General features: G+C 37.1%; 1 pseudogene; it reads right to left on the bottom strand.

The window, feature by feature from the left end:
- Positions 1 to 292: 292 nt before the first annotated feature.
- On the bottom strand, positions 293 to 20714 carry LOC131490404 (cytochrome c 2-like; annotated as a pseudogene).
- Between the last annotated feature and the right edge of the window lie 1831 nt (positions 20715 to 22545).

The raw sequence follows: 22545 nt of genomic DNA, 5'->3' as shown, positions 1-22545 counted from the left end.
GGGAGGAGCAGAGAGAGAGGGAGACACAGAATCCGAAGCAGGCTCCAGGCTCTGAACTGTCAGCACAGAGCCCAACGCGGGGCTCGAACTCATGGACCATGAGATCGTGACCTGAGCTGAAGTCGGACGCTTAACCGACTGAGCCACCCAGGCGTTCCATCAACTTTTATTTTTAAATGTTAAACTTACTACAGGCTGATCAAAAAAGATCAAATATGACTTCCTTAAACATGCAATATTTGAAACTGGAACTATTGGTTTATAACTGGTATTTTTAAGGTGCAAGAGCATTTCATGAAGATGTTGCCTGTTTCAAATACTGAATAAGATCTTCTCTCTCACTCTTCAAGACCAGCAAAGACCATTTTAGTTCCAGGGATATATTCTTTGGGTTCTCTAAATATTCTATCAGAGTTTCCTCTCCCCAGATAATACCTACAGAGGTGAAAATAAGTTTTAAGTTTGTGTAGTTAAATTTGTAAGGTTTACTTTCAGATGTGACCCACATATTTGAACAGAAGATTATTCCTGGATTCAATAGGAAAACTATTACAACTGGGAATACTTACAGTTTCTGATCTACAAGAAAATTCCAAAGTTAGTCTTTGGTGTTCTAGTCTTAGGGTTCCCTATAGAAATCTAATACTCACATGCTATTTAGCATGGCCTAAGGTACAGGAATAAACTTCCAACCCCAGACATGTTGGACATAAGCAGTACCCTATTCTCCTAGAATCAAAGTTCCTTCTAGAAGAGGCCTTAGAAATTAATCCAACCCCTCATTTTGAAGATGAATAAATGACCCAAAGAGAGAAGAAGAACTTGCCCTAAGATACAGACTATTTAGAGTTAAGAATGGTGACTGCTAACTCATTTTCATGTTTTTTCTTCCAATCATAACAAGTTGCCTCTATCCAAATCTCTATCAAAAACCTATGGTTTCAGGAATCCAGTTTTATAATGAGACTGAAAGGCTGTCTCTTCTTTTTTTCCTTTCTAAAACCAGTCAAAAAGAATATGGACAAAGAGAGACAGAAATACTAACTTCACTTTTGATAAAATTTATCAAACTTAATATAATTAGAAGACTACCAAAAATATAAAACCTGGACGGAGTTAAGAGGACATCTGTCACTAATGATCTCAAAAGAAGAGTTCTCCAAAGTAGGTGGTAAATCCTAAGGGGTAAGTCATAGTCCTCTGACTATGAAGCTGGCTGTGAAAATCTTCCTAAATTCAATTTGACACCACGAAGGGTCAGAGGAGCCAGGATTAAAGAAGAAAACACAGTCTGCCTTTTGATTTCCATTTGCATGGAATATCTTTTTCCAACCCTCCACTTTCAGTCTGTGTATGTCCTTACATTTAAAGTGAGTATCTCTTGGGGCACGTGGGTGGCTCAGTCGGTTGGGCGTCCAACTTTGGCTCAGGTCATGATCTTGCAGTTTGTGAGTTCAAGCCCCGCTTGGGGCCCTGTGCTGACAGCTCAGAGCCTGAGCCTGCTTCAGATTCTGTGTCTCCCCCTCTCTCTGCCCCTCCCATGTTTATGCTCCGTCTCTCTGTCTCTCAATAATAAATAAATATTTTTTTTAGAAAATGTTTTTAAATAAAGTATCTGTTGTAGGCAACATATAAGTGGGTCTTAATTTTTTTTATCCATTCAGTCACTGTATGCCTTTTGATTGCAGCAGTTGGTTCACTAACATTTGAAGTAATTACTGATTGGCTGCATACTTATTGCCATTCTGTTCATTGTTTTCTGGTTGTTTTTACAGGTCTTCTCTATTCCTTTCTTGTTTGCTCTCTTCCCTTGTAGTTCAATGGCTTTCTTTATTGTTACATTTAGATTCTTTTCTCTTTATTATTTTGTGCATTATTACAGGTTTTTAATTTGTGGTTACCACAAATTCAGACAGAACATTAGATTCACACAGAACAGCTTATGTGTATAGCAGTCTATATTAAGTTGATGGTCCCTTAAGTCTAAACACATTCTAAAAGCATTAAATTTTTACTCTCTCCTCCATGTTTTTACATATATGATGTCATATTATTTTTGTTTTGTGTATCTCTTGGCTAGTTTTTGTAGACATAATTGATTTTTACTACTTTTGTGTTTTAAACTCCATACTGGCTTTGCAAGTGATTAATCTACTACCTCAACTATATGTTTCCTTTTACCTCTGAAATTTTTTCCTGTCATAATTTTTAGTTATGATATTTTCAATTAAAGAATTCTCTTTAATACTTCTTATAAGGCTTGTTTAGTGCTGATGAACTCCTTTAACTTTTTTTTTTTTTTTCAGTCGAGTTTATCTGGGAAACTATCTCTCCTTCTGTTCTGAATGATAACCTTACTGGGTAAAATATTCTTAGTTGTAGGTTTTTTCCTCTCAGCATTTTGAATACATCATGCTACTCCCTTCTGGCCTAAAAAGTTTATGCTGAAAAAAATCAGCTGATAGCTTTATGAGGTTTCCCTTGTATGTAACTGTTTTTCTTTTCTTTTGCTGCTTTTAAAATTCTGTTTATCAGCACTTGTCTCCATTTTAATTATTTTGTGTCTTGGTGTGGACCTCCTTGGGCTCATCTTGTTAGAGGCCCTCTGTGCTTCTTGAATCTGGATGTTTGTTTCCTTCCCCAGGTTAGGGAAGTTTTCAGCTATTATTTCTTCAAATAAGTTTTCTACCCCTTTCTCTCTCCTCCTTCTGCAATCCCTATAATGTGAATGTTATTATGCTTGATGATGTTGCAGAGGTTTTTTAACCTATTCTCATTTTTTATTATTCTTTTGCCTTTTTGCTATTCAGCTTAGTGGCTTTCCATCACCCTGTCTTCCAGATGGCTGATAGTTCCTTTGCCTCCTCTAATCTGCTCTTGATTCCCTCTGGTGCATTTTTTTAATCTCAATTATTGAATTCTCAGCTCTGACTGCTTCTTTTATGTTTTAAACATCTTTGTTGAAGTTGAAGTTCCTGGAGTTAAGCCACTGATTTTCAAAGCCAGGTATTATGGGGATTTGTCTTCCAGTTCAAGTCCTCTGTGCCAGGAGTGCCTGGTGTGGAGTCTGATCCTCTCACGTCTCTGTGTTTGTGATGTCTCGCCTATTGTGTGCTGGGGGTTTAGTTCCCAATTGTGTTTCCACTCCTCTTAACCTTTTTGATGTGGCCTTCTCTCTATGATTAGCTGTGGAAGGTCTGTTCTGCCAATCTTCAGGTTGTTTTCAGAGTTATTTGCATAGATATAGCTGTTATCTCAGTGTATCCATGGGATGAGGTGAGCTCAGGATCTTCTCACTCTGCCATTTTCCTAAAACTCCCTGGGTTTGACTTTTTAAGATTCCACACATAATTGATATTAAACAGTATTTTTTCCTGTAACTTATTTCATTCAGCATAATGCCTTGAAGGTTCATCTAAGCTTTTGCAAATGGCAGGATTTCCTTCTTTCTCATGGCTGAATATTCCAATGTATACATTTACCACAATCTTCTTTCTCTATTCATCTGATGATAAACACTTAGGTTTTTAACCAGTATTATTGTGGATAATGCTGCAATGAACATGGGGGGCAGATATCTCTTCCAGATCCTATTTCATTTCCTTTGGATACATACCAAGAGATGAGATTACTAGATCATATGGTAGTTCTATTTTTAATCTTTGAGGAATCTCCACACTGTTTTCCATAATGGCTGCACTAATTTATACTTCCACCACCAGTGCACAAGTGTTTCCTGTTCTCCACACCTTTGCCAACACTTGTTATTTCTTGTCTTTTTTGATGATACCAATTCTAACAGGCATGAGGTGATATCTCACTGTGGTTTTCACTTGCATGTCCCTGATAATTAGTGACATTGAACACCTTTTCATGTACCTGTTGTCCATTTATATGCCTTCTTTGGGAAAATGTCTATTCAGTTCCTCTGCCCATTTTTTTATTTGGGTTGTTTGCTTTTTCACTACTGAGTTGCATCAGTTCTTTATAGATTTTGAATATCAACCCCTGCCCATTGTGTGCTGGGGTTTAGTTCCCAATTGTGTACATATAACTTACAAAGACTTTCAGATATATAATTTACAAATATTTTCTTCCATTACATAGGTTGCTGTTCATTTTGTTCACTGTTTCTTTTGCTGTGCAGGAGCTTTTTAGTTTGACGCAGTCCCACTTAATGATTATTGTTCTTGTTGTTTGTGCTTTTGGTGTCATACCCAGAAGATCATTACAAAGATCAATGCCAAGAAGATTTTTCCTGGAGCACCTGGGTGGCTCAGTTGGTTAGGCATCCGACATCGGCTCAGGTCATGATCTCACGGTTTGTGGGTTCAAGCCCCGCATTGGGCTCTGTGCTGACAGCTCAGAGCCTGGAGCCTACTTCAGATCCTATGTCTCCCTCTCTCTCTGCTCCTCCCCCACTCATGCTTGCTCTCCCTCTCTCTCTCTCTCTCTCTCTCAAAAATAAATAAAGCTTTAAAAAAATTTTTAAAAATAAGATGTTTTCTTCTAGGAGTTTTATAATTTCAATACTTAAATTTAATTAAGTCTTTTACCCATTTCAAGTTAATTTTTATAAGTGGTATAATATAGGAATCCAATTTCATTCTGCTACTTATTATTCTTATGTAATCAGTCAAACAAATAGCAATATTATATCCCCAAATAAGTCACAAATATTACTTAACTGATCTGACTTAGGGAAATTTTATTTCTAATTCTTAAATAATGTTAAAGCCAAACCTTCTACGCAGCTTTTAATCTTTGACAACAATCTATAATAAGAGATATATTTGTAGTAAGTTTTAATATTATTTGTAATCAATGCTAACAAGCAATAAAATTGGCAGCTAGAGAAATAAATGTTAGGTTATAACTAGTCTACAAGTTAGGACTCAAAAGTTGAGTGCTCTTATAATGTGATAATAAAATAATAAAATGACACTATAGGAAGATGTTACTTTAATAACTAAAGAACCACATTCAAATAATAAATCTAAGTTTCAGACTTATTTATTCAACAGTCTATCAATGAGAAATCCTATTGCAATAAATGCAATTCAACTCTGACACTTATTGCCTGGAATGAAAACTGACTCCAGAGTCCCCAGCAATTCTGCCCTCACTTCAGACACCAGGTGCAAGTTTGGGGTCCCAGGCCACCCAAAATTCTAATCAACTGGCTATAAATTAGAGGGTTCTCAGGATCCTCTCAAGTTTGATAACTTGCTAGAACAATTTTCCAGAACTCAGGAAAACACTATACTTTTAATTACAGGTTTAACATAAAGGATGCAAATCAGGACCAGCAAGATAAAGAGATCCATATAATGAAGTCTGGGAAAGTCTCAAACACAGAGCTTCTGGGTCCTGTCCCTAGAGAATCAAGACTCATCACTCTTCTACTACACTGATATGCTCACCAATCAGGAACCTCAACCAGCGCTTCCAATTAAAGTGTCCAGAGCTTTTATGGGGGTTTTATTATGTAAGAATACCTATTGAGGGGTGCTTAAGCAGCTTGGTCAGTTAAGTGTCCAACTCCTGATTTCATGATCTCATGGTTTGTGGGATTAAGCTCCAGATCAGGCTCCACTCTGACAGTGCAGGGCCTACTTGGGATTCTCTCTCCCTCTCTCTCTCCCATGCTCACACTCTCTCACTCTCTCTCTTAAAATAAATAAACATTTAAAAAAAAACAAAGAATACCTAGTGAAACATTAGCCATGCGACAGAACTCAATTTGCAGCAACTATCCCCTAACCCTGGAAGTTGGACTGATATCACCTAGCCCAAAGCTCCAACTCTCTAATCACATAGCTGGTCTTTCAAGCTTGGCCACCTCCATCCAGAAACTATCTAGGAGCCTACCATAAGTCCCCTCATTAGCATAAACTCAGGTGGTGGTCCCAGGGCCCAAACTTGCATAAAAGAAACACTCCTATCACTTGGGAAATTCTAAGGTTTTCAGATTCCCATCTAGGAACCTGGAACAAAGACCAGACAAATTCTTTATTATAGAATACCTATTAACCAGTATTTTTGCACACACAAACACAATGACATTGTGTTAAAAACAATTACAATGAGGTTTAAAAAGATTCTAAAGCACCCTTGACCAAAGATTAAGTTTTATTGTATTTTGTTTTAATATATATTTTTATCATTATCTATGTATTTATTTTATATGTATATATGGGTGTTCTCTGAATAAAGATACGCTGAGGTCCTAACCCCTACTACCTCAGAATATGGCTTTGTTTGGAAATACGGTCACTGCAGCTGTGATTAGGTAACTTGAAATGAGGTCATACTGCAGTAGGATGAGCTCCCAACCTAATATGATTGGTATTCTTATAAGATAGCCACGTGAAGACAGAGACACACAGGGATCATGAAACGACAGACATTGGAGTTATGCAGCTATAGACCCAAAACACCAAGATAAATGACAAATTACCAGAAACTAGGAAGAAACAAGGAAGGATTGTCTTACAGGTTTCAGAGAGAGTATGGCCCTGCAAACATTTTGTACTTCTAGCCTTTTGATTTTGTACTTTTGATTTTGTACTTCTAGCCTCCAGAACTGTGAGAATATAAGTTTCTGCTATTTTAAGCCACCCAATTTATGGTACTTTGGTACAGCAGCCCTAAGAATCCAATATAGTCCTCAAGTGTTTACATATATTCTCCACCCCACTTTACCCTGGTTTGCTTGGAAACCCAAGAGAAGTCTGGGACCAAGGGTTTTGCTAGCTCTCCATCCTACTAAACTGTATTGCTCCCAACATTTCAGAAAGACAAAAAAAATCTTATTTTCACCAAAAAAGCTGTGAAAACCCTGCATGTGCTAATTTTGTTTTAACCAAACCATTTGAGTATCCACAGGTCCCTTTTCCCAATATTCTAAATAACAAAAATTTCACTGTATCTCACCTATCTGCAGTGTAAGCACCTGACAATTAGCTTTTTTGACTATAATATAAATGCCTGACATTAAACTTTTGTTTACCATGGCATCCACTTCAAAAACATCCAGTTTGAGTAAACACATTGCCAGTTACGTGAGTACATAAACAGCCAGGGTCCTCTACCCATGAAGTTAACCCCCCTTTTTAGAAAGCTCTGGTAGACTTAGATAACTACATTTGAGGACTGCTTGTTTTCCCCTTCCCATGCTTTAATTCCCACCCTTATGTTTTAAATTCACCAATAAAGAGTGAACCTGCAAAACCCTAGGCACCCCACCCTTGACTCCAATAAAAGCAGAACGCTAGACCTGCTCACTAGCTTGCTCTCTCTCTGTTTCTCTCGCGTGCTCTCTCTCCTCTCAACCTCACTGGGTGGTCCCAGGCATGCCATCTAACCTCCAGGAGTTGTGAGTAATAAATCTTGTCTTTTCAAAGTTCCCTGATAGTTGCTGATGAGGTGTGTCTTGCCATCATAATAAGAACCACAAGGCCTGGTCCAGCCACATCACCAACTTTGGTTGGGGAGATGTCTGTAGGGGCTCACTACAAGTAGTATGGGCCCAGGTGAGTGTTCCCAGGCATTTCTAGTCAATAACATCACTATAGATAGGCTAAGACCAACCCAAGACACTATCTTACTAGAAATATTAACACAGGTTAAAATAAACAGAATCCCTCTTTTGACAAAATGAAGCTATTACATGTGCACTCAAACAAAAAACATTGTGCACAAAATGCCAACTCCTCTTTTTAAACCCTTCTCCTACAATATAGTCCACAAAGCTCAAATAAGCATAATACAAGCACTATAAAACCGATTAAGAAATTTTAAAATACCAAATTCAAATCATGTATGAAGAGTACTTACAGTTGCAATAATCTGTATTTTAAACTTCTCCAAACACCAAAGCCAGACAAAGACACCACAAGAAAACTACAAACCAGTAACTCTTGTCACTAATGCAAAAATCCTCAACAAAATACTAGCAAACTAAATCCAACTCACATTAAAAGAATTATACACTATGGCCAAATGGGATTTATCCCAGGAATGCAAGGATGATTCAATATAAGAAAATCAATTACCTTAGCATAACACATTAATAGAGCAAAAGGAAAAAGAATAGATGATTGTTTCAATACCTGCAGAAAAAAAAATTGACAAATTCTAATATTCTTTCATGACATAAACACTCTGTAAACTAAGAATAAAAGATAAGTTGCCTAACATGAAAACAGGGATTTTTGGAAACCCCCAGATAATATCATACCCAAGGTGAAAAGCTAAAAACTTTCCCTCTAAGATCAGGAACATTTTTACCAGTTCTACTCAGAATTCCACTAGAAGTCCTAGCCTGATCAATTAGGGAATAATAAGAAATGACAGCCATCCAAATTGGAAAGGAAGAAGTAAAACCACTTCTATTCACAGATGATATGATTCTAAATATAGAAAATCCCAAAGGAGCCACAAAAATCTACTGGACTAACAAATTCAGCAAAGCAGGGTGCAAGGTCAACATACAAAGGTCAGTTGTGTTTTATATACAAGCAATGAACAATCCAAAAAGAAAATTAAGAAAACAATGTTATTTATAATAGTTTCTAAAATAATAAAATACTTAGGAAAAATTTAACCCAGGAAGTGAAAGACTCATACACTGAAAATTACAAAACATTGCTTAAAGAAATGAAAAGAGATCTAAATAAATGGAAAGTCATCCCATGTTCATACATTGGAACATTAGTGTTGCTAAAATGGCAATACCCCCAAAACAATCTATAGATACAATGCAATCTCTATCAAAAATTCCAAAATTTTTGCAGAAATGAGGAAGGTGATCCGCAAATTCACAGAATTGCAAAAGGCCCTGAACGGTTAAAATAATATCAAAAAAGAAAAACACAGCTGGAGGGCTCCACACTTCCTAATTTCAAAACTTACTACAAAACTACAGTAATAAAAACAGTAATAAAAATAGAATTGAATATGCAGCAGCAAGCCCCAACATATATGGCCAGTCTGTTTTTCAACAAGGGTATCAAGACCACTCAACTGGGAAATAATCATCTTTCAAGAAATGGAGTTGGGATAACTAGATAACCACATGAAAAAGAATGAAATTGAACTATTTCCTCACTATCAAAAATCAAATGAATATGGGTCAACAATCTAAATATAAGAGCCAAAACTATAAAAGTATTTGAAGAATACACAAGGGTAAATCTTTAGTAGGACCTTAGATTTGGTGATAGATTCATAGATTTGGTACCAAGAAAATACCAACCAAAAAATAGATAAATGGACTTTATGCAAATTAAAAACTTCTGTGCGTCAAAGGACCTTATCAACCAAATGAAAACAAACTACAGAATAAAAGAAAATATTTGAAAATCTCCTATTCGATGAGGGTTTAGTGTCCAGAATACATAAAGAACTCTTACAAGAAAAAAGACAAACACTTCAAATAAAAAATAGGCAGAGGACATGAATACACATTTTTCCAAATATACAAATGGCCAACAAGTTGTTAAACAGAAAAATTTCAACTGAGTGAATTTAAGGATCAAATTGGCTTTATTCAATGATTTATGAATCAGGCAGCATGTAGAAAGGAGTTCAAAGGGCAACAGAAAGGGAAAGGTTTTTAAAGGCAGGAAAAGGAAGTCATAATAACAACAAGGAAGAATTATTTCAGGAAAGGTCACCTCCTTTTGGGGAACAAACCAGGTGGATTACCTTACCAGTGCCCACCAGGAAATTCCAGACTAACTGGTTAAGATTACATTCCTGGCAAAGGTTGAAACTACAATTAGGTTAGGTACTAAGCCATGGTTTGGTGTCCTGTGCCTACCACAAGTGACTCCATTTTGGGTCTGTGGTTTTCTTTTTTTTTTTTTTTTTTTTTTTTTTTTTTTTTTAAATTTTTTTTTTTTCAACGTTTTTTTTTTTTTAATTTATTTTTGGGACAGAGAGAGACAGAGCATGAACGGGGGAGGGGCAGAGAGAGAGGGAGACACAGAATCGGAAACAGGCTCCAGGCTCCGAGCCATCGGCCCAGAGCCTGACGCGGGGCTCGAACTCACGGACCGCGAGATCGTGACCTGGCTGAAGTCGGACGCTCAACCGACTGCGCCACCCAGGCGCCCCTGTGGTTTTCTTTTTAACAAAGCACGTTACCACATGTTCAACATCATCATTCATTAACAAAATGGAAAGCAAAATTGTGAGATACCACTTCACACCCACTAGGATGGCAATTTTATTTATTTATTTTTTTACATTTTACTTATTTTTGACAGACAGAGAGAGACAGAGCACAGTGGGGAGGGGTAGAGAGAGATGGAGACTCAGAATCCAAAGCAGGCTCCAGGCTCCAAGCTGTCAGCACAGAGCCCGACGTGGGGCTCGAACTCACAAACCACAAGATCATGACCTGAGCCAAGTTGAAAGCTTAACCAAGTGAGCCACCCAGGTGCCCCTAAGATGACAATTTTAAAAAGAAAAGAAAAGAACAAGCATTGGAGAGGATATAGAGAAACAGGAATTCTACATTACTGATGGGAATGTAAAATGGCAAAGCTACTGTGGAAAACAATTTGGTATTTCCTCAAAAAGTTAAATATAGATTTAACAAATGGCCCACCATATACATATACATATACATATACATATACATATACATATACATATACATAAGAACTGAAAACAGGGACTCAAACAAATGCTTATTCACAAATATTCATAGCAACACTATCACAAGAGGCAAAAGGTGGAAACAATCCAAATATTCATCAACTGATACATGGATAAACAAATTGTGATATATACATTCAATGGAATATGATTAGCCACAGAAAGGAATGAAGCACTGATACATGCTACAACTTCAGTGAACCTTGAAAACATGCCAAGTGAAAGAAGCCAGATACAAAAGCTCATATTTTATGATTTCTTTTTTAAGACTATGTAGGCAAATCCATACAAATAGGAGGCAGATTAGAGGTTGATTAAGGGTAGGAGAAAATGGGGAGTGATTAATGGGTACAGGAGCTCTTCTGGAGTAATGAAAAAGTTTTGAAACTACAAGGAGGTGTTGATTACACAATATTGTGATACCCTAAATGTTACTGACTTGTACACTTTAAAATAGCTAATGTTGGGGCGTCTCGTGACTCAGTCAGTTAAGTGTCTGACTTCGGCTCAGGTCATGATCTCGCAGTTTGTAAGTTTGAGCCCTGCATCTGGCTCACTGCTATCAGCACAGAGCTCACCTTGGATCCTCTGTCTCCCTCTCTCTCTGTCCCTCCCCACTCATGTTCTCTCTCTCCCTCTCTCGCAAAAAATAAACAAACATAAATAAATTAATTAATTAAAAGACTAATGTTGGGGCACCTGGGTGGCTCAGTTGGTTGAGGATTTGACTCTTGATGTTGGCTAAGGTCGTGATCCCATGGTCATGGGATTGAGCCTGGGGTCAGGCTCTGTGCTGAGTGTGGAGCCTGCTTAAGATTCTCTCTCTCACCTTCTGCCCCTCTCCCTGACTTGTGCAAGCTCTCTCTAAAATAAAAGTAAATAAATTTTAAAAATGGCTAATGCTATGAGGTGTGAATTTCACCTCAATAAAAAGAATAAAAAGAAACAAAAACAAAATAAAATAAAAACCTTTCCAAACAGTAGTGTTGTACTGATCTGAAATTGGGCCAGTAAGAAATGCAAGCCTCCAAGAACAATTCAAAATAGAGTTACAGTCTATTTTGAGTTGTACCCTATTTTTGAGGTAAATGTTAATGATATGTATGTATGTACACATATATCTGGGAATAACAAATTTCTTTGCAAAGATATTATAGTCTTTTCTAACCATTTTTAATTTTAACCCTAAAATGCTTTCTCATGTTAACTGCCATCCACCCACCTTCCACCAACAAAGAAATCACGGAATATACTTTTTCAAACTATTTTATAACATCCTCCCACTACTACAAATAGAAATCACTACTACAAATAGAAAACTACCATTATGCCATTAAAATATGGTTTGATCTTTTTAATTTAGCTCATGCTTTTCAACATGGATGTACTGCATAAAATGAAATACCTTGTATAGGTAAAAACCTGTGTGATCAAAAAGAAACCAGGTATCTAAACATAGATCTTATGATATAAACCAGTATTTCAGTAATGTAAACATGATGATTTTATTTTTAATGCAGCAAACTAGAGAATTATATCAAATCATGTCTTTTCTCTTTGCTACAAAGTTTCTAGTTCTCTCCCACAACTGCCTAGTTTTTATCTTTGTTTTTGTTAGCATCGGAAAAGAAAATCCTGGTGCTTGTCCTGTTTTTTGTCCAGGGCCAGAAAGGCCCCAGAGATTTGGACCAGTCTTGTGTTTTCCACCTTTTTCCACTGTGTGGCACTGAGCACATTTCTGAATAAAGATCTTCTCACCTGCTTTAGCATCTCCCCTTCTATCCTGCAATGAAACATTAAACCACACACCGTGTGTGTGTGTGTGTGTGTGTATATATATATCAGATTTGCAAAACTGGGAAAAAAAATTCCACCATTTTAAAATGAATACTAATTATATTAAAAAAGGTAATTTAAAGTATGCATCCTTTAAAGTCTGACTGCTCAAAACCAAATATACTCTAGCACCTAATTTTATAAAGACATCATCTCATGTAACAGGTTTATTTTAAATTTCTAGCTATAGCTACTTCAGGAACTTATACTATGGTATAAGCCTGGTTTTACTTCAGCCTTCACACAACTATAGTGATTTATCTAGGTCAATTATATTCTATTTTTAATTTTCACTTCCAAAAAGGGCATGTGCAAAACATGATGCAAAGCATATATTTCTAATTTGGTATCCCCTCATTTAAAAATAAGGATAGAACAAAGTGGAAAGGTGTTTAATTGTGATATTATAAGCACTTATATGCCTGCAATAATAGATAAAACTGTAAAATTAAAAATCATACAGAAAAGAATGAGGCCACAGCAGGCTATATGTAACACATAATTTCTCATTTACTTTACTTTCAGCTATAAACACATCTACCATGTTAGACCAAGCATTATCTCAAAGCAATCAAGTAATATTGAGTTCAGTCAGCATTTGTATGTGTTCAACACCAATGCAGTGCAAAATATACAGTTGTAAATAGGGAAGATTTTATTTTATTATACAGTGATAGACACATACAATAAAATTTGTACAAAGATATTTTGGTTAAAAGTACCGAAAACTTTGTTGCATAACTAAATAAATGCCTCCTCTAACTACAATTATGTAAAAATTGAAATAATTTCAACTTGGAAAAAATATGGAGAGGAGCCAAGATGGCAGAACAGCATGGAAGTTTCTGTGTGTCTCGCATCCATGAAATACAGCCAGGCCAACACTAAACCATCCTACACACCTAGAAAACTGATTGGAGGATTAACACAACAATCTGCACAACCTGAACCACAGAATTCAGCAGGAATTCACCCCAAAAGAAAGAGCACAAAGAAACGACAGCCAAGGATTTAACCAACACAGATACAAGCAAGATGTCTGAACCAGAATTTAGAACCACGATAAGAATACTAGCTGGAGTTGAAAATAGATTAGAATCCCTTTCTGCAGAGATAAAAGAAGTAAAAAATAGCCAGAATGAAATTAAAAATGCTATAACTGAGCTGCAATCACGGATGGATGCAGCGGTGGCAAGGATCAATGAGGCAGAACAGAGAATCAGTGATATAGAGGACAAACTTACAGAGAATAATGAAGCAGAAAAAAAGAGGGAGATTAAGGCAGAAGAGCACGATTTAAGTATTAGAGAAATCAGTGACTCATTAAAAAGGAACATCAGAATCATAGGGGTCCCAGAAGAGAAAGAGAAAAAGATAGGGGTAGAAGGGTCATGTGAGCAAATCATAGTGGAAAACTCCTAACCCGGGGAAAGACACAGACATCAAAATCCAGGAAGCACAGAGGACCCCCATTAGATTCAACAAAAACCTACCATCAACAAGGCATATCATAGTCAAATTCACAAAATACTCAGGCAAGGAGAGAATCATGAAAGCAGCAAGGGAAAAAAAGTCCCTAACATACAAGGGAAGACAGATCAGGTTTGCAGCAGACCTATCCACAGAAACTTGGCAGACCAGAAAGGAGTGGCAGGATATATTCAGTGTGTTGAATCAGAAAAACATGCAGCCAAGAATTCTTTATCCAGCAAGGCTGTCATTCAAAATAGCAGGAGAGATAAAAAGTTTTCCAGACAAACAAAAATTAAAGGAGTTTGTGACCACTAAACCAGCCCTACAAGAAATTTTAAGAGAGACTCTCTGAGGAGAAAAGATGAAAATACATATATATAAATAAAAAAATACCAAAAGCAACAAAGATTAGAAAGGACCAGAGAACCCACCAGAAACTCCAACTCTACAAGCATCATAATAGCAATAAATTCATATCTTTCAGTACTCACTCTAAACATCAATGGACTCAATGCTCCAATCAAAAGACATAGGGTAACAGAATGGATAAGAAAATAAGATCCATCTATATGCTGTTTACAAGAGACCCACTTTAGACCTAAAGACACCTTCAGTTTGAAAATAAGGGGATGGAGAACCATCTATCATGCTAATGGTCAACAAAAGAAAGCCGGAGTAGCCATACTTACATCAGACAATCTAGACTTTAAAATAAATACTGTATCCAGAGATGCAGAAGGGCATTATATTATAATCAAGGGGTCTATAGACCAAGAAGACCTAACAATTGTAAAATTTATGTGCCAAATGTGGAAGCACCCAAATATATAAATCAATTAATCACAAACATAAAGAAACTCATAGATAGTAATACCATAATAGTAGAAGACTTCAACACCCCACTCACAGCAATGGACAGATCATCTAATCAAAAAGTCAACAAGGAAACAATGGCTTTGAATGACACACTGGACCAGATGGACTTAACAGATATATTCAGAACATTTCATCCTAAAGCAGCAGAATATACATTCTTCTCCAGTGCACATGGAATGTTCTCCAGAATAGACCATATACTGGGACACAAACCAGCCCTAAGTAAGTACAAAAAGATCGAGATCATACCGTGCATATTTTCAGACCACAACACTATCAAACTCGAAATCAACCACAAGAAAAAATTTGGAAAGGTAACCAATACTTAGAGACTGAAGAACATCCTACTAAAGAATGAATGCGCTAACCAAAAAGTTAAAGAGGAAATTAAAAAGTATATGGAAGTCAATGAAAATGATAACACCACAACCCAAAACATCTGGGACGCAGCAAAGGAGGTCATAAGAAGAAACCATATAGCAATCCAGGCCTTCCTAAAGAAAGAAGAAAGATCTCTGGTGCACAACCTAACCTTACACCTTAAGGAGCTGGAAAAAGAACAGCAAATAAAACCCAAAACCAGCAGAAGACAGGAAATAATAAAGATAAGAGCAGAAATTAACACTATCGAAACCAAAAAAAAACCCAGTAGAACAGATCAATGAAAGAACCAGAAGCTGGTTCTTTGGAAGAATTAACAAAATTGATAAACCACTAGCCAGTTTGATCAAAAAGAAAAAGGAAAGGACCCAAATAAATAAAATCAAGAATGAAAGAGGAGAGATCACAACCAACACAACAGAAATAAAAACAATAATAAGACAATATTATGAGCAATTATATGCCAATAAAATGGGTAATCTGGTAGAAATGGACAAATTCCGAGAAACATATACACTACCAAAACTGAAACAGGAAGAAATAGAAAATTTGAACAGACCCATAACCAGTAAGGAAATCGAATTAATTATCAAAAATCTGCCAAAAAACAAGAGTCCAGGGCCAGATGGCTTTCCAGGGGAATTCTACCATACATTTAAGGAAGAGTTAACACCTATTCTCTTGAAACTGTTCCAAAAAATAGGAATGGAAGGAAAACTTCCAAACTCTTTCTATGAAGCCAGCATTACCTTGGTTCCAAAACCAGACAGAGACCCCACTAAAAAGGAGAACTATAGGCCAATTTCCCAGATGAACATGGATGCAAAAATCCTCAAGATATTAGCCAACCAGATCCAACAATAAATTAAAAAAACTATTCACCACAACCAAGTGGGATTTATACCTGGGATGCAGGGCTGGTTCAATATCTGCAAAACAATTAACGTGATTCATCACATCAATAAAAGAAAGGACAAGAACCATATGATCCTCTCAATAGATGCAGAGAAAGCACTTGACAAAATACAGCATCCTTTCATGATAAAAACCCTCAAGAAAGTAGGGATAGAAGGAGCATACCTCAAGATCATAAAAGCCATATATGAATGACCCAACGCTAATATCCTCCTCAATGGGGAAAAACTGAGAGCTTTCCCCCTAAGGTCAGGAACAAGACAGGGATGTCCACTCTCGCCACTGCTATTCAACACCATATTGGAAGTCTTAGCCTCTGCAATCAGACAACACAAAGAAATAAAAGGCATCCAAATCAGCCAGGAGGAGGTCAAACCTTCACTTTTTGCAGATGATATGATACTCTATATGGAAAATCCAAAAGATTCCACCAAAAAACTGCTAGAACTGATTCATGAATCCAGCAAAGTTGCAGGATATAAAATCAATGCACAGAAATCAGCTGCATTCCTATACACCAACCATGAAGTGACAGAAAGAGAAATCAAGGAACTGATCCCATTTACAGTTGCACCAAAAACCATAAAATACCTAGGAATAAATCTAACCAAAGAGGTGAAAAATCTATACACTGAAAACTATAGAAAGCTTATGAAAGAAATTGAAGAAGACACAAAAAAATGGAAAAAGATTCCATGCTCCTGGATAGGAAGAACAAATATTGTTAAAATGTCGATACTACCCAAAGCAATCTACATATTCAATGCAATACCTATCAAAGTAACACCAGCATTCTTCACAGAGCTAGAACAAATAATCCTAAAATTTGTTTGGAACCAGAAAAGACCCCCGAAGAGCCAAAGCGATCTTGAAAAAGAAAACCAAAGCAGGAGGCATCACAATCCCAGACTTCAAGCTATACTACAAAGCTGTAATCATCAAGACAGTATGGTACTGGCACAAGAACAGACACTCAGATCAATGAAACAGAATAGAGAACCCAGAAACGGACCCACAAACGTATGGCCAACTAATCTTTAACAAAGCAGGAAAGAATATCCAATGGGATAAAGACAGTTTCTTCAGCAAGTGATGCTGGGAAAATTGGACAGTGACATGCAGAAAAATGAACCTGGACCATTTTCTTACACCATACACAAAAATAAACTGAAAATGGATGAAAGACCTTAATGTAAGACAGGAAGCCATCAAAATCCTTGAGGAGAAAGCAGGCAAAACCTCTTTGATCTTGGCCACAGCAACTTCCTACTCAACATGTCTTCAGAGGCAAGGGAAAGAAAAGCAAAAATGAACTACTGGGACCTCATCAAAATAAAAAGCTTTTGTACAGCTAAGGAAACAATCAGCAAAACTAAAAGGCAACCAACAGAATGGGAGAAGATATTTGCAAACGACATATTAGATAAAGCATTAGTATCCAAAATCTATAAAGAACTTATCAAACTCAACACCCAAAAAACAAATAATCCAGTGAAGAAATGGGCAAAAGACACGAATAGACACTTCTCCAAAGAAGACATCCAGATGGCCAGCTGACACATGAAAAAATGCTCAACATCACTCATCATCAGGGAAATACAAATCAAAACCACGATGAGATACCCCCTCACACCTGTCAGAATGGCTAACATTAACAACTCAAGCGACAACAGATGTTGGCGAGGATGCGAAGAGGATCTCTTTTGCATTGTTGTAGGGAATGCAAACTGTTGCAGCCACTCTGGAAAACAGTATGGAGGTTCCTCACAAAACTAAAAATAGAACTACCCTACGACCCAGCAATTGCACTACTAGGCATTTATCCAAGGGACACAGGTGTGCTGTTTCGAAGGGACACATGCACCCCAATGTTTATAGCATCACTATCAACAATAGCCAAAGTATGGAAAAAGCCCAAATGTCCATCGATGGATGAATGGATAAAGAAGATGTGGTATATATATACAATGGAGTATTAGTCGGCAATCAAAAAGAATGAAATGTTGTCATTTGCAACTATGTGGATGCAACTAGAGGGTATTATGCTAAGTGAAATTAGTCAGAGAAAGACAAAAATCATATGACTTCACTCATATGAGGACTTTAAGAGACAAAACAGATGAACATAAGGGAAAGGAAACAAAAATAATATAAAAACAGGGAGAGGAACAAAACAGAAAGACTCATAAATACTGAGAATAAACTGAGGGTTACGGGAGGGGTTTTGGAAGGGGGATGGGCTAAATGGGTAAGGGGCACTAACGAATCTACTCCTGAAATCATTGTTGTGCTATATTCTAACTAATTCAGATGTAAAATTTAAAAAATCAAAAATAAAATCAAAAAAATAAAAATAAAACAAAAACAACAAAAAAGGAAAAAATGTAGTTTGAAATGCTAATGAATGCAGTACCCAGGTTTTATTTACCTGCTCTTTGAAGAATGGGTGCGAGAGGTGGGGGATGGAGTTTAAAATGAGTGTTACTATTAAAGAAATCATGCCAGTACAGTTTTAATCACATTTTCTCTTTATAACTCTACTGAGAAATTGAAAGTGTTCGTGTCATTCTGATGTTGAAAAATACTGTATTGTTTAAGTAAAGTTAGCTATTACTCAGAGAGAGGTTAGTACTTCCCATACAGTAACCTGCAAAGTTGGTATCTCCCTAATTTTTTTAAATCTATGTGGAAACCCCAAACAATGTTAATAATACACCTAAAGGGAAAACAGAAATTTTCTTTGGGTCAACTAACAACTAAGCTATTAATAAGTGTTTTCGATCTGATAAAAAGCAGAGTAAGGAAACTCACTTTACCCAGGAGAAGCTTACTTTTAAATTTCAAACTTCACTCAAAACACTGCATTCAATTTCTACTTATATGAGTTCTATCAAGTCTCTGTATAGTCACAGAATTCAGTGAGCCTTTAAATAGGGTCCATAGAGAAAAGAACTTTAGTCACAAATACAAACTTACAGACTTTTAGCAAAATGCATTCACAATAATCATAAAGCTCATTTTAAAATACAAAATGTCATCTATGTACTAGCTAAAGAATCATTTCCAATTTTTATATAAAGTAGAAAAATCAGGTTGATTCTTATTAAATGTTACTGATAACTCAGGAAATCAGACATTTTTCTTAAAAAGGAAAAAAAAACCCACTCTTTCCTCAAATAGATTTCACATGCAAGTCACTTATAAGAAAATTTCCATTGTCACTGTTCAAACTACCAATATTTACTACAGTTAAGACATTCACTGCTGCCATCTTCAATCACTGGTGTGCCAGTACCTTCAAAGTGTCTTGAAACCAATAGATTCCACAACAGTAGTAAGGGAGGGGCAGGAAGACTAGGAAGGATATCAAGGGAATCCATTTTGCATCTAGTAACATTTAGTTACTAATAAGAAATATAATGTTGTACACCTGAAACTTTTATAATGTTACACGCTAATTTTACTGAAATGGGCAGAGACGTGACACCTGGTATGAGAATGATCGCTCTTCCAAGAATGAAGTCATTCTAATGATAAATAGGATTAGAGTAACAAACTCATACATGCTTCTGTGGGCCAGGCATAGTTAAGTGCTTTATATATTATTAATATTTTTACAACATGAGAAAGATACCGCTAATATCTATTTTTGCAGATGAAGAAAATGAGGCAGACAGAAGTTAAGTGGCTTATTTGAAGTCACAAGTTGGTAAGAAGTGGAGAGAGATAGTGAAAGATAAGAGGAAGAGCAATTTTAAATCTTTTAACAAGTCCCTTTTAAGAACATCTAAGCAACCCTGTGTTGAACAAAATGTATGATACACTGCAGATGCTTAAAGAGGAGGAAGTAAAATGCTTTTAAATACTGGTATTTACCATTTAAATACTGGTATTTGCCATTTCCAATTTTGCCCATAAAAATAGGGATGTGGTAAGAACAATCAAGGCACGGATAAAGCTTTCCAGATTTACAAAACCCACATAACTGAAGCAATAAAGCGGGAGGAGGAACTCATTAGAATATTTGGAGCATGAGTACTACACAGACTAAAAGATAAAGTGGGATTCTGCTGCTGTAGCGGAAAAAGTATCGCAGTGGAACGTATCAAGATGAAATGACCCTGGGTAAATCACTACAGGTCTATGAACCCATCCCCCCACCCCCACCCCCAGATGTCTATGGCCTTTCCCTCTTTGAATCTGCCATGCCTGAATCCCTAAACTGGAGTAAGAATCCAGCTTTCCAAACTGCCAATCTGGGCTCTTCCATGCCACCACACCCATTTTGAGGCTGACTTCTGCCAAACGTGGGTGGAAGGCTCGGGTCAAAATCTGTTCCACACAGAAATCACAGAAGCTGCAGAGAGGCCCCTCACTAGAAACAGTCTTACGCTGCACTTAAGGGACCTAGACGCCACCAGGCTAGGGCTAAGGGGAGCCTCTTACTAGCAGAACGGTTGGATACTCCTCTTTGGGTGAACCCTAGCCCAAACTGCATCGGCCCGTAACCAGTGAGCGCTCGGATCACAAGACTGCGGTGCCCACTCCTTCTCAGCCAGTCTCATACCTACCACAGGGTCAGTGGCTCCGCCTACCACCTCCCTGGCGAACGCTTGGCAGTCATCGAGGCCGCTGCTGGGCCAGAACCCGCGCCGCACGTTTAAGGTTGACCGTCCCACAGTAGCGCCTCAAACACCTGAGCCCAGCGGGCATGTGCTTCCGGTGGGCGCCAACCAATGGCAGGCCAGGCTCCATCCGCACTGCTGATTGGCTCCCATATCCCGCAAGGTGGCAACTCTCGCAGGAGTTTAGACACTGGTATGTGCTGTGCCGTTACTGGCTGAACCAAAGTGAGACAAGAGTGAACGTTCCTTAAACACAGATATGCCAAGCCCATTTTTTTGTTTAACTTTTGCCTAATCAAAGAGCTAAATTATCTATGTATATTGACAATGTGTCCCAGTTCTTGTTTGAAATAGGAACTCAATGTTTTATGAATGGTCCATTAGCATTTGATTGCAGGAATCCTATCGCGTCAACAAAAGAATAAAACAAGTGCTTACTATGGGCAAAGCACTGTGCCAAGCACCTTGGACAAAAACTGAACTGCAGCTCCAATTTTCTGAGTTACAATTCAACTGGGATAAGATTTAAATACATTAAAAGTTAAATCATTATAGGGGCACCTGGATGGCTCAGTCAGTTAAGCCTCCAACTTCCACTCAGGTCACAATCTGCCAGTTGGTGGATATGAGCCCCACATTGGGCTCTGTGGTTACAGTTCAGAGCGTGGAGCCTGCCTGGGATACTGTGTCTCCCTCTCTCTGTCCCTCTCTGCTTGCACTCTTTCTCTCTCTCAAAAATAAATAAACATTAAAAAAATATTTTTAAGTTAAATAAATGAGCTGCATTTTAAAAAATACAATAATATAAGAACTGACAGCAAGGTTGCAAGTTCTTTGCTAATTGCCAAAAATGCGGAACAAAGTATGAATAGAAACAGAGAGAATGAGAAATGAAGGGGCCAGGAAGGGAAATATGGAAGGAAGGACTGAAAAAGCTACAAGATGATGAGGGTATTGAAGGCAGAAAGGTGTGAAAGTGAAAATTGTATTTACGAAAATGTGAGAAGGGAAAGTAGCTTACCTGTGGTTATGCAATTACGTCTGTGAGACATGAGTGGTAAGGAGACAGAGAAATAGGAATATCAAAATAATTTTTAAATTGTTCAACAATCAAAATACTTGTAATAGTGAAAATTCTGTGTATTAGATAAGTGGGAGGGTTTACCCACAGTCTTATTCTTCAGAACTCTGTACAATACACCTTTCTGCCATGATTAAAGTGTTCTGTGTGGGCACCGTCCACTAGCCACAAGCAGCTTTGAGCACTTCAAGTATGGCTAATGCAACTGAGTAACTGACTTTTTATTATTTTAATTATAGTTAATTTAATTAACTCAGTGGATTTTTATTTTAATTTAAATAGCTGCAATTACCAGATGGTTGAATGAAACTATTCTAAGTGGTACCTATGAGTCTGTTCTACAATCAACATATTTAAAAGATGTAGGTCATCAAGTTGAATGAAAAGGACCAGGTCTACAGCAGGGGAGGAGGGAATATCAGGTGTTACATATTATTCTCAAACTCAAACAAAGACACACAAACTCAAGAAAAAGAAGGAGTATACCATTTCTCAAGTGCCTACCACATACAGGCTAGGTGCATGAATACACTATCAGTAGCCAGTAGCCTTACAGCTGGGAAAAATGGAGACTCTGGACCTTTATCACCAATAAATATCAGTGATAAAACCTATTTAAAAATTTCAAATAAGGCAAAACATTTTTACTTATATAATGTATGAAGACTAATATTGATAATCAGTAAATAT

This window comes from Neofelis nebulosa, chromosome 2 (assembly GCF_028018385.1).
Source record: "Neofelis nebulosa isolate mNeoNeb1 chromosome 2, mNeoNeb1.pri, whole genome shotgun sequence".
Lineage (NCBI taxonomy): Eukaryota > Metazoa > Chordata > Mammalia > Carnivora > Felidae > Neofelis > Neofelis nebulosa.
The sequence above is the reverse complement of the archived record's forward strand: the minus strand, read 5'-3'. Positions and strand labels throughout refer to the sequence as shown.